The following is a 13,774-nucleotide window of genomic DNA, read 5'->3' on the forward strand; positions in this document are numbered from 1 at the left end:
AAGTCTGTCCCGTATTTAGCAAGTGAAAATAAAATAAAATAAAATAAACAATGAAAAGTGAATCAAATAGACCATTACAGCAAGGCTGTGATGGTCTATTTGGTAAAGTAAATCCGTTGGGCATCTTTCTTTGCCTTTAGACAATAATTCTGATGGCAAAAGAGCCAAACGGGACAGGCAAAAAATAAAAAGAATAAATAAAAACAATAATTTCTTGCCCAGGGGAGGCGACAAATTTGTACACAAACCAGATCGATAATTTATTTATTTATTTACTTTTTACAGCAGAAATGTCCTTTTTTTTTTTTAAAAATTGTTAAGGGAGGAAATACACATAGTAATGTAGATGCCATAAATAATAGCTGTATTCCCTTAGTATTCCACTGTGATGTTTTACTACTGAGTGGCAAATTTAAGGAAAACCAATATAAATAGACTTTGTTAGATGTAATTTGTGGTGTCTGAAATTCTTTTCAACATGTGAGGGAAAATCTGAATTCACTTATAGGTGTTTTTCGTTCTGACTGACTCATTTTTTATTGCTCGTGTCTTTAAGTACCACATATGAGTAAGAATGTGTATGCTATGACCCTGAGCTATTCAAAGATGTACGAAAACAAATGCAATTACCCAGATAATACATGAATGGTACCCAGGTACAAGTGTGTACCACTAAATAAGAGGTAGAGATGAGATACAGTGGTATCTGTAATACTTGAAAAATATAAATTAGAAACTGCTTCATTTGCCAATTAATGTTATGTAAGGAATTTGCCTTTGATTTCCTTGACAGAGCCTCTCAAAGAGGACACTGTTAACATTTCTTGTTATGAAGTCAGTCGAATGATTACAAACCCAGAGGAAAGGAACATTTCAAACTCTCTGCTTTTTTCAGCTGTTTTCTTCTAAATGCACCTCAGAGGTTTGGATTGTTTTTGTTCTTCTGACATTCCTTCTTCTCATTTTGGCCCTTCGTAAAAAGAACTAAAATAAGCTGAACGTTGCTGTACAGAACTTTGTCTAAAATGAGCCTTTCTTCAGATAACACCACATTGTTATCCTGAAACTAGACAGGATAATTAGTTTGACCATTACTTTGTCTTTTAATCCTTATTTCTCCAGATTTCAGAGAGCAGGTCAGTATCCAGTTATCTCAGAATAGAAAAATGATTTCTTCCAGAGGAGACAAAGAACAGGCCTTTGTGATGGTCGCAACTTTCAAATGAAATGCTGAGATGTGAGTCAGCATTATATGCAAAGACCACAAAGAGAAGCAAAACATCTGCTGAGTGATGCAAAACAAGGGATCTGGAGACACAAGACAAGCTGAAAAAATAAATAAATAGAGATATAGAAAAATAACCTATACCAAGGGATGCAAAGGGACAAAAGAGTGATGCAAAATGTTCACAAAAGGATGGAAAATGATGACAAAGAGAGTGATAAATACACTGACCTGTAGATCTGTGTCAGCGATGGAGAGGTGAATAATGCTGGAGAATTTGGGTAATAATGCCCCTGTGTAACACGTGGCTTTGAAGCCACCCATCTGGAATTTTCCCATAAACGAATCTTACTTACTTCAAGAAATAATCTAAATAAAAATAAATAATAAAAATAAAAAGGTATTTATTTACTTTACAATCCGTGCCAGGCCAAGAAAACTCACACTACTTATTAGAGCTATATTTTAAATACTCATCATCAGCTCAGCCAAGTAAAATCAGGGCTAAAGCACAGATAGATGAAGATTACATCTGTTAGCGTTTCAGAGTTGAAGTTTGAAGTTTCTGAACAAATAGTTTCCTCTGATTGTTCGGTAACCTTTTGCCTCACCACATCCAAGCAGAGGATATTTGGTGAAGAGCAAACAGAAAGCTGTGCAGCCTCCTCACAGTGTCCGTCATTGCAGCACAGGAGGCAAATGAAAGCCATGTCTCTGCACGAGTCTTTTTGATACAGCTGTTTGGGATCAGTGAACATTTTTCCTCATCAAATATCATTTCGCTCCATTGTGAGGATATTTCCCGGACACGTTTATACTCTTAGATAACCACAGGCATTCTTTTACGCCCAAGAAAGACTGCTCCCCCCCACCCCCTTCCTAAAAAAAAAGAAAGAAAAAGAAATCATTTGACGCACAGGAAGTCATGAATTTTACATTTCGAGCAGCAGCTAAAGCTGTTTGTTTTGAATAAAAAAAAGCAGTGGTAGGCAGAAACAGCTCTCGATGTGGCAGAACAGAAGAGAAAACGAAAACAGCCCCACCTACAGAGACTCGAAGCAAATCTGAGGAAAAACACATCACAGTGCCTCCCACCTGAGTTTGACTGACAGGTAATTTCTGGAGAGAGCAGTGCAGAACACAGTGGACATTAGAGCTTAATAACAACAAAGGTGTCAGAAAAATGCAGATTGAGCAAAAATAAAGTGTAAATGTGCGAAGGTGCAACATCCCTTTCATACAAATTCTAATTTTATTCAATCTTTTCATCTCTCTCCCCTCTCCTCTTCTGACTGTCTCATTTTTTTCTCTTTTTTCCAGAGAAATGAGGAGCGCAGACAAATGGAGACAGAACCTCCAAGCGTGGCCTCGAAGCTTCAGGTCAGTGATCTTATTTGGCCCCTGTGCGGAGGAAGAATTGCTTTTGGCTCGGCCGTGGACAACCATCCGAACCAAGGGGATTGGATGCTGCTGGGACACCCCAAGAGCCAATCAGAAAGGCCATCGATCAGTTCCCCTTAATCTCACAGCTGGTGAGCACATCCCCACTCCAATCTAAAAACCGACAGCTTAGTCAGAGTGACAGGGGATTGGCTGTCTTCCAAAGATTTGAACCTCTAAGGAAACAGATCCACATTAGAACAGAAACAGGTGGTACTTCACTCACCTCTCACCACCAAACTATCTGGCTGGAATAATTGGCTACAGAAATAAATAGAAGTGAAAATGTTTTGTCAGACTGTTCTTTAAAAAACAATTAAAATGCATATTGATGTGGTAGGCTGATATTATTTTTTAGGAGTAAAGCTAGTTATCTTTATTCAGACATGTTTTCTCTTAAGATGTTTATGAAAACAATAATTTAAGTTGATTGAGCAGGACTCAAGGACAACATTTTTCTTCTTTTTCTTTTTTTTGCCATGTACTGTGCACTGTGTGTCAGGCTGAATGAGTGCACACAGTGATTGCTTGATGAATGTATGTGAAGAGCTTGTTTCTAAAACGAGACATCTCCTATCTGAGAGAATAGAGATACAAAAATTTAAGGTTAGCTTTGTTGAAATGAGTCTCCTATTTTCATATCTTTAATGTATGGATAGATAATACGAATGAATGTGACATTTTTATGCATCAAGGACAGAATAATGAAATCCTTTTCACATCATCTGAGTTGTTAATGGTTTATTAAGGTATCCTGCTGTCTCCTCTTACACTAAAATGATGTCCTGCTGTCTGTGCACTAAATACTGCTATGCAAGATGTTCACATCTGCCTGTGCTAATGATGCAATAAGCTTAATCTAATGAGATATTTGATATTACTTCAGTATCAAATAGCCTCTGACTCTTTGTGTCAGCTCGATCAGAGCTTCCATGTAAAATTGCATTACAGTGAATAATAATAAAAAAAATCACTAGTTGTATTGCCTTAAACAAAGATCTTTATAGACAGAAAAACATGCAATTTTATGTATGCTATGTATGAGTAAGTCTGCGTAGGTGTATATGCAAATACAATACATATATATGTATATAGTATAGTGCACTGCCTGGATTGATTACAAGAAGGCCTATGACTCGATGCCCCACACCTGGATCCTAGAATACCTAGATCTGTACAAGATCAACAGGACCCTAAGAGCCTTCATCAGGAACTCAATGGGAATGTGGCGGACAACACTAGAGGCCAAATTCATGCCAATAGCTCAAGTCACCATCAAGTGCAGGATCTACCAAGGAGATGCTCTGTCCCCAATGCTGTTCTGCATAGGCCTGAACCCCCTCAGTGAGATCATTAACAAGACTGGCTACGGATACCGACTACAGAATGGAGCAGTTGTCAGCCACCTCCTGTACATGGATGACATCAAGCTGTATGCCAAGAGTGAACGCGACATTGACTTGCTCCACACTACCAGGCTATACAGCAATGACATCGGAATGTCGTTCGGACTGGAGAAGTGTAGTCGGATGGTAACAAAGAGAGGGAAGGTAGTCAGAACTGAGGGGATCGAACCATCAGAAGGCAACAATGCAGACATAGTGGACAGCTACAAGTACCTGGGGATCCCACAGACAAAAGAGAACCACGAAGAGGACGCTAGGAAAGCTGCAACCACCAAGTACCTGCAGAGGGTCAGGCAAGTCAGCTGAACGGTAAGAACAAGATCTGGGCCATCAACACGTACGCCCTGCCCGTGATCAGGTACCCTGCTGGGATAATAAGCTGGCCAAAGGAGGAGATAGAAGCCACTGACATCAAGACTAAAAATCGCCTGACCATGCATGGAGGGTTTCACCTAAAGTCCAGCACCCTGAGGCTGTACGCTAAGCGGAAGGAAGGAGGCTGGGGACTGTTGAATCTCAGCACCACAGTCCAGGATGAGACAACAAACATCCATGAATACATCAGGAAGATGGCTCCAACCGACCGCATGCTCAGTGAATAACTCAGGCAGCAAAACCCCAAGAAAGAGGAGGGAGACGAGGAACCATCATGGAAGAATAGGCCCTTGCATGGTATGTACCACCGGCAGATAGAGGAGGTGGCCGATATCCAGAAATCCTACCAGTGGCTGGACAAAGCCGGACTGAAAGACAGCACAGAAGCACTGATCACGGCAGCACAGGAACAAGCTCTGAGCACAAGATCCATAGATCCTGGGGTCTACCACACCAGGCAAGACCCCAGGTGCAGGCTGTGTAAAGATGTCCCTGAGACAATCCAGCACACAAAAGCAGAGTGCAAGATGCTAGGAGCACTAGGGCAGTAACTCCCAAGCTAGGCGAGTGGCTCCAGAAGATCCCAGGAACAACATCCAAGATCTTGGTCCTTGATCTTGGCAGTCCTTGGGACAGCTAAGATACTGCGCAGGACCCTCAGGCTCCCAGGCCTCTGGTAGAGGACCTGAGCTTGAAGGATAGACCGCCCGCAGGGGCGAGAGGGGATTTTTTTGTGTGTGTTTGTGTTTTATTATTTTAATTCAGACTTCAGGAGACAAGCCTGCAGCTCAATGAGATGACATCTTTTGTATTACAGCCTCAAATTGCACAACACATGATACGCAGACACACAGATGCAGCTGAGCTCGTGTTGCTAGACTAAGTGACTTTAGTGCCAATGATAACAAGCTTTTCTCGCATTGGACATTTGATTTGACAAACACAGATGTAGCTAATGTTAATGATTGTATCTCACTCATGCTTTGGAACAAGATTTGTTGTTGTGCTGGCACTGCTGGAAAGTACAGTTAATTATTTGCACATTTCCATTTCAGAAGGCTCTACTGAGACCCAGACTCCTGAGTAGACCCAAGAGTTTGGGCTTGAGTCTACTCTTTTTAAAAATTCCTCATATTTACTGTAATAAATGGATGGTATTAATACTGGAACAGTGGATTTGATACCAAGATACTATACCAAGATCTTTTAATCTTGTCATCCTTCCAAAATATAGATATTCTACTCTGCCTTTAAGGCAATGTAACTAGATTATATGTGTTTAGGCTACTTTTTTTTTTTTTTTTTACTATATTTAAATATATTAAAGCATTTTGCAGCTGGACAGGGCAGCTTTAGATTCCTGGTTTACTCAAATAGAGAAAAGACATATGTAAAGAGACATACGCAAATACATTGTATTACAGCTTTTCCAAAGCAAAACTGGAAAGGTTTGTGCTTGTACAACTGTTGTTGAAGTTTTCTTGCCAAGTTTTAGACTCGCAGATCAAAGAGATACCCTTCAAGTGTGACAGGCTGCATCTGTAGCAGAGGAACGCTGCCCAAACACTTCTGAAAGTGGGAAAGATTCTTTCCAACATATAAGCCATGGAAAAGGAGCTATTCAGTGCTGGCTTTGAAGTTATTTGAAATGGACAGTGTGGTGAAAAAGAATTTGTCCCCTTCCTGATTCCTTCGTTTTCTTCTTCTTCTTCTTTGCATATTTGTCACACTTAAATGTCTCATATCATCAAACAAATTCTAATATTAAACAAAAATAGGTAGAGTTTTTAAATGACTTTGCTAGGAGCTGAGTTTAATTTCACTAGCCACACCCAGGCCGATTCCTGGCAGTCTTTCACGTTGCTGTGGAGAAAATCTGGCCCACTCTTCTTTGCAGAAGTGCTTTAATTGAACCATACTGGAAGACTTTGAGCATAATCGGCCTGTTTAAGATCAAGTGTTTCAATTGGATTTCAATCTGGACTTTGACTTGGCCACTCAGAAACTTCCAATTTATTTTTGTTTTTTTGAGTCATTCAGAGGTGGACTTGTTGGTGTGTTTCGGATTATTGTCCCGCTGCATAACCCAAGTGTGCTTGAGACACAGGGCCCTGATGGACGGACATTCCCTTTCAGGATTTTCTGGTAGTGCAGAATTCGTGGTTCCATCAAATATAGCAAGTTTCCCATTTCCTGAAATAGTAAAACAGCCATCACACTACCACTACTAATTTTGATTGTTTGTCACGTGAAAGACAAAAAGGTAAGACAAGACTGATGGAGTGGCAGAAAGGGAACAGAAGAGAAAAACTCTACAAATTGATCTTAGGTGTTGGAAAACAAAACCAGGTCATGGATGTAGACTGGGGCAAAACACAGAGAAGAACAGATTTGAGGGTTATGAGGTTCGATTAGAAGATGGAGCAGGACTAAGAGATTCTTCTGGAAGATGCAGTGGTGCTCAACAGTGAAAGTGAATCCATACTGGAAGGCGAACTGGTTGTCGGGAGTTTGTCAGGAGGGAGGTGCTTGCTACTTGTCTGCTTGTGACAAAGACCCTTTCAAGATGAGAAGCTCAGGAGTAAAAACTATCGTCTCTAGGGAGGCATTGGACTGAGAGGCAGACAGAGGTCCAGTGCTGGCAGACCCAGGTGGAGTATGAAGTAAGACTATCAGAGTAGGTGAAGAATGTCAGAAGGCAGAATTCAGGAAATCTTTTAACCTCTCTGGTGAAGTTTCATCAGTCCAGCATTTTTCTGAGCTTGCTGATGCACTCTTCTCACCATTCCTTCTTTATACCACTCATGGTTCAGTAAAAGGACTAGATGTTGTAGTCCCTGATAATGCATTGCTTTAAATGCCGAGAATCCTGAGGGATGGCTGTTATGAGGAAAGGCAAAGCAGAAACTTTACCAGCAGCACACATCGTTGTGTGCCTCATCTTTCGGTCTTTTACCCAAGCTAATCTGCCACTTTTTGGGGGGATTAGAGATCTGATCTAGATGATCATATTAAGATTTGGGACACATCGTCAGTAGTGGACCTTGGATTCATCGGGTGGAAATGACTGTATAGAACCATGAGCAAGTACTTGAAATGTTCCAGCTGCTTCTTCAAAGCAAAACTTGAGTCTGCAGAGTCTGTGACTGATCAGTGCTTTGATTGCTTTTTCCATTAAGAAATGAAATCATCATTTAAAAACTTCATTTTGCATTTACTCGGGTTATCTTTGTCTAATATTAAAATTTGTTTGATGGTCTGAAACATGTAAATGTGACAAATATGCAAAAAATGTGAAAGCAGAGAGGAGGCAAATACTTTTTCACAGCACTGTAATATCATTGTGGCATTTCTTTTGGGTTATGATACTTGAAAATATGGACTGATGGTGCTCTCATTTTGTGGTTCCCCTGATTCTCTGCATCTGTTTTTGATGTTATAGCGGATGTAAAAAAAAAAAAAAAGTACTGTAGTACTTCTAAAATAAATATTCGGAAAACTACCTGACCTTTTTAATGAGGTGAGAGTGTCCTTTAAACATATCATCCTAACTTTAACGACTTTTCTAAAAAACAGAATGTCAGTTCTACTTTTAATTTCTTGTGATTAATATGCACAGTAAAGTGTCAAAAATGTTGTTTACCCCTGGGCAGGATGAAACACCATCTGCTGAAAAATATGTAGAGAAAGTGAGTCAAATGCCCTCATTGCTCTTGAATTGTTGAGACAAGAATCTAAAAAACACTTTTTAAAGTTGATATTCACTTTTTGCTTTGAGGCAAATCTTTTATGCTCTGTGTACTATAGATAGTCCTTTCTCAACAATATCACTATTAAAAATAAACACCATATTCTTTTCCATTTCCACACATGGATCCAAACACATGCTTTTATATGCATTGTCTTTTTGCTGACTTTGATATGCACTGCCCAAGTCAATGGTGAGTTGCCTTTAACCTGCATTCCCTCTAATGGAGAGCAAATCCTCTGGTTTTACAAAGAAGTTTGGTTTCACAGAAGTCTATGGGGAAAAGACCACAAGGATCTGTGTTGTCTGACCTCAGTAAATGTATCGTTTCAGTGGCCACTTTTAAGTGTTATTAAATACTGCATAATGCTCATCGTGTTACAGTCTCAACAGAGTCAAAGAGAACAATCACGAAGGGTATCTTTTTTCCTTACCTTGTGGTTGAGAAGTATGCATGAGGATGTGAAGTTTCTAAGTTTCTCACCAAGAAGGTAGTGATGGATAAAGTACTCTGCTTGAGCTCAGATCAAAAAAGCATTACAATGGGACCTCACTAAACATCCATCCATTTATCCATCCATCTATTATCTTTTGGTTATCTAAAGTTGTGTTGCAGTGGCAGCAGGCTAAGCAGGGTATTCTATATGTTGTTCATTCCAGCAACACTTTGCAGTTTCTTTTGAGAGATACTGAAGTGTTCCTAGGGAACAAGAGATACACAGTCACTCTAGTAAGTGTGCAATGGGACAGACCAAGAAAACCTCAAAGGTTGCCAATCGGATGAACTACCACACTCTTTCAGTCATTTCCCATGTCTCATGAGCACAGGTGAGGGTTGGAACGTTGATGGACTGGCAAATCAAAAACTTTGTCTTTCTGCTCCATTCTCTTCACCACAGCAGTCTGACACTGCTGACGTTGCACCAGTCCAACTAATGCTCTGTTTTCCTATGACTCATAAATAAGAAATACTTGAACTCCCTCATTTGAGGCAGTGCATCTCCCCCAACTCACAGAGAGAATTTCACTGTTCTGTTGAAATCTAAAACCTTAAAGCTTTTGATGCTTCTCTCACTACTAGACCAATCTCTATACCAAGCAGCCTTAAATGTTGACTGTTAAAAAGACCCAAATTGTCAGGTACAAGATGACATCTTAAATTTCCTATGATGGAGCAGTGTTACTCGGATTCTGCTCAGGCACAGCAAAAACCTGTTATCAGCATATAGTTCGGTGATATTTATTTAATTTTATAACAGTGTGATATTAAAAATATTTATTTGGTCTCCAAAAATAGGTTTTCTCTTAATCAACACAAATTAAACCTGATTACACATCTCTGAATTGGTCGGTCCTTTATTCACAATATGACAATAAACACACATATATTTGTGATTTCTGCATTTGATCCTGAGATGACCTGAATGCAGCAGTCACAGAACTTTCTGGATGAGTTTGTGAGATTTACTTGCTTTGTTTAAAAGCACTTTATGTCCTAAAATCTGAATTTCTTTGGCAGATTTCCCCATCCAGCTCAGCCAAGGAATCAGAACAAACAAGCTTACTCTCAGAAATCTAACCTCTTGGGAGTCCAGGTGCAGCTCTGTTACAATCAGCCAAGCCTGTCTGGTAAAGCACTTTGCTTTGTGTAAGAAATATAAAAATGTTAGTGTTATCGTCCAGTTTCCAAGAAATTCATCTTGCCATTTTCACATACTTAAGTGGAATTCAAGGTACCACAATCGTGTATGCTACCGGGAGTGAAGGACTTGGGTAACCTAAACAGCATGCATGCATTCAGTATCATGGGAAGGCTGGAGCCTATCTGGAACACAGAGAAAGATAATCATTCACGCTCACAGGCAACGGGGAGAACATGAAAGGCCTCACCAGCTGCTTGACTCAAACCCAGGACCTTCTTGGTGTAATGAAAGAAGGCGTTAAAGAGTGCTAACCACTGCACTGCCAGGCCACCCTGCTAGCATAGAGTTGTTAAAAACAAAACAAAGAAAAAAACCCACCAACTGCAGAGCAGTTAGCCCAATGATGAAAGCACTGTGTCTAAGTAGAATGCTGACTGGTTAGGCAGAAGGCTTGAATATGACTATTTTCTGTTGTTGGAGCTAAGCTAAAGGACCAACAACAGCACAAACGTAAAAGCTGACCAAAGACTGCTTTTTTCAAGATTTCTGTGTGCTGTCACCGCCCCCTGGTGACAGCACACAGCTACAGCATGTGGATGTGAGTGCAAAGCTCTCTTTACAAGCTCTGTAAAGAAAGAAAAGCAAAACAAAAAAAATGTGGTATGTGTATTGTTAATTAGTTCTGCTAGCATTAAATAAATATTTGATTTTAATTATTCTATTTGTCATGAAAGTTTATTTTGAACAACACTTCCACAGCTTTTTGTTACGTTACTATTACTCTTTAAATGCTGATTCTAGCTGCTTAACATCTGCACTACAACCAAATTTACATGATGCCATTTAACACTGTCACATTTTTAGTTTAGCATTTTATTAGAATGCAAATTTTGCTGGTGGAAATGGTACTAGCTTTGCAGGTGTAGCCCGGGAGCCTTTTGCTGTGAGGCTAAATGCTGACCACTAAGCCACCCTGCTGCAAAATAAATATAATGTAGAAATTTCTCCTAGATGATTTCATGAGAAGTTATCGGAATAACCAAATAGACACACCATGATTCATCATAAATGTATACAAAAGATCATGGAGATCTATCAAATATCTGCTGCTATAGTTCATTTTGGACCAAAGGGTAGCTTTTCATTTAGCGACTGGAAAAGCTTTTGCTTCTATAAAGAGAAACGTCTATGATTTGTGTACACAGGTTGGTTCTTTTAGATTTTGTTTAAACATCCGACAAAGTTACACATAAAAAAAATACCTTCACAGCACAGTAGATGTTTGAAAATTAGCCCCAAGCCTAAATAACCCTTGTTTTTCCTCCTTTACATCTGAAACGAAAACACAGCCTGTGGTTTCACATACTGAACTATATACAGCATCCCACAAAATGCAGCAGCTTCCTGGTATTCCCTTCTCTAAATTCGGCTTTTACTTTTAAAAACTGTGCTCCCTGCAGTAGCCCCTCATGGCATTATATATGAAAACAGCCCTCCTAAAAAAAAGCATTACCTAAATTTGTATCTGCCCTTTTCACACTGAAGGCAGGATGGCAAGCTGTAGCAGATGGCCAAAAGACTTCCTATTTTCACAGACTGCTAATTAGAGCCCTAACCACAGCTCACCTTTAATGTCAGCCACAGACTGCTTTTAGTGCAATTAGCCTAATGGGGTCCGGGCCTGTGAATAGCCTGTAATATTTAGTAAGGGCCAGGCATTGCACTGGAGTTAGTGTATGTCAAAATAAAGGACAAAAGAGGTCTAACACATCGCAGAACCATTTATTACAGGAACTGATGGAGGGCGAGACTGTAACCGTGATTACCCAGAGAAACTATTTAATTAGATGCATTAATAATTGAACTAATTAGCTCCCATGTGTCTCGCAAATGAAGAGGGAACCTGGAGCTTCACTTGCACCACATCAGCTGATTAATTAGTCTGCTGATCGTTAGCTGTCTTGATGGCCTATATGCGATCAGATGAGAGGGTGGATAATGAGGAATAGTCGGTCGATGGTGCTGGTTAATTAGTGTGACCTGATCCAGGGGCCATGTTAGAACAGTTGTTGATGCCACAGCTTCTAATGAGGAGGATTTAGGGCCGGATGATCTATTTGGAAGCAGGCTGCAGTGTTGTTTGTGGATTTGGATGTGTACCAGCCTTGATAACCCCTTTGAAAATCACTACATTTTTCCAATAATCTGTCTACAGGGACTATGTCCAAATGTTCAATATTAACTTTAAATAATGACCTTCCCATGCCCTACTGTATTTCTATTCATAAAATTTCAATATAGTGACTTACAGCAGGTCTGGGACTTAAAAATTGCCTTTCAAGGCTATTCACAATTCATCTTTTGCATTTATATAAGGAGAAAATTGAATGCAGTAGGCTTATGATAAATCTATTTTAGATGGTTCCATAGCAAGAATTCCTATAACTACTGCGTCTAAATGTCTTAAAGATTAAATTATTCACCTTAAATAACTTATATAACATGTTCTTATAAGGAGGTAATATTATCAGTCTATTACTGAGGTTGCAAAGACATATAAATGCTCTACAGCATAATTAAAGTATCACATCATCTTATAGTATTAATCAAGACTGTGCATTATGCCAGAGGAAGTTGCAGGACTATCCAAAACCAATTTGTTGTTCTTAGTGATGTTCTTAAATGGCTTTAAAAATGTGTTTTCTTCAAATGCTTGCAGTATGATTCATGACTACATTGAGTTTATTGTCCTATAACTGATTCACAATATGACATCTCTTTCAATACTATAGTATCACAAATAAATCAATCAGTTCTTTATCGAACGCCTTCGTTTTAAGATTCTTTCTCATGTTGTAAAATCATTTAAAAACAGTTTTTCACAGGACTCTACGCTGTCCTGTGAAAAACTGAGTCCACCCCATGATTCAGTGGCTTGCAGAGACATCTTTAGCAGCTGCAACTTGAAGTAATAATTTTCTGTATGACTTTTTCAGTCTTTCACATTGTTGTGGAAGAATTTTTGCCCAATCTTCTTTACAACATTTCTTCAGTTCATTCAGGTTTGTGAGCATTTGTTTGTGCACAGCTCTCTTAAGGTCCCCAACAGCTTTCAATTAGGTTGAGGTCTGGACTTTGACTGGGCCATTGCAACACCTTGATTGTTTTTCTTTTCCCACTATTCTGTTGTAGAGTTGCTGCTGTGCTTGGAATCATTGTCCTTTTGCATGCCCCAATTTTGGCCTATCTTTAGCTGTCAGACAGATGGCCTCACATTTGACTTCACAATGCTTTGGTATACAGAGGAGTTCATGGCCAACTCAGTGACTGAGTGCCAAGGTCCCGTGGCTATGAAAAAGCCCACATCATCTTCTCTCCACCAATGTACTTAACAGTCAGTATGAGGTGTTTGTGTTGATATCCTGTGGTTGGTTTTCATGCTGTGCATCAATTAATATCTTCATTTTGGTCTCCTCTTACAAGAAGTCTTGCTGAGAACTTTGCAAACATAAGCTAGACAAGGCTTTCCCCCTGACAACCCTTCCAAAACAAGCCATATTTATTCAGTCTTTTTCTAATTGTAGTGTCATTTTAACATTTAACATGCTAACTGAGGTCTGTACAGTGAGATGTGGCTCTTGGGTTTTTGCAGTTCCACTTAACATTGCATGGTCTGATCTTGGCGTTAAATTGATGGGATGTCCAATCCTGGGAAAATTGACACCTATATCAAGTGTTTTCCAGTTCCGAATAATCTTTCTCACTATAGAACGACGGACTTGAGATTATTTGCAAATGGCTTTATAACCCTTTGCAGACTGGCAGCAACACTGTCGGTTAAGCAATTGCTGATGTCTTTCTTCCTTCTCATTGTGTTCACACACCTGAATACTACAGTCCAGCAAACTGCCAAAACATCAGCTAAGTTAATCAAGTG

Source organism: Astatotilapia calliptera, chromosome 7, assembly GCF_900246225.1.
Source record: "Astatotilapia calliptera chromosome 7, fAstCal1.2, whole genome shotgun sequence".
Taxonomy (NCBI): domain Eukaryota; kingdom Metazoa; phylum Chordata; class Actinopteri; order Cichliformes; family Cichlidae; genus Astatotilapia; species Astatotilapia calliptera.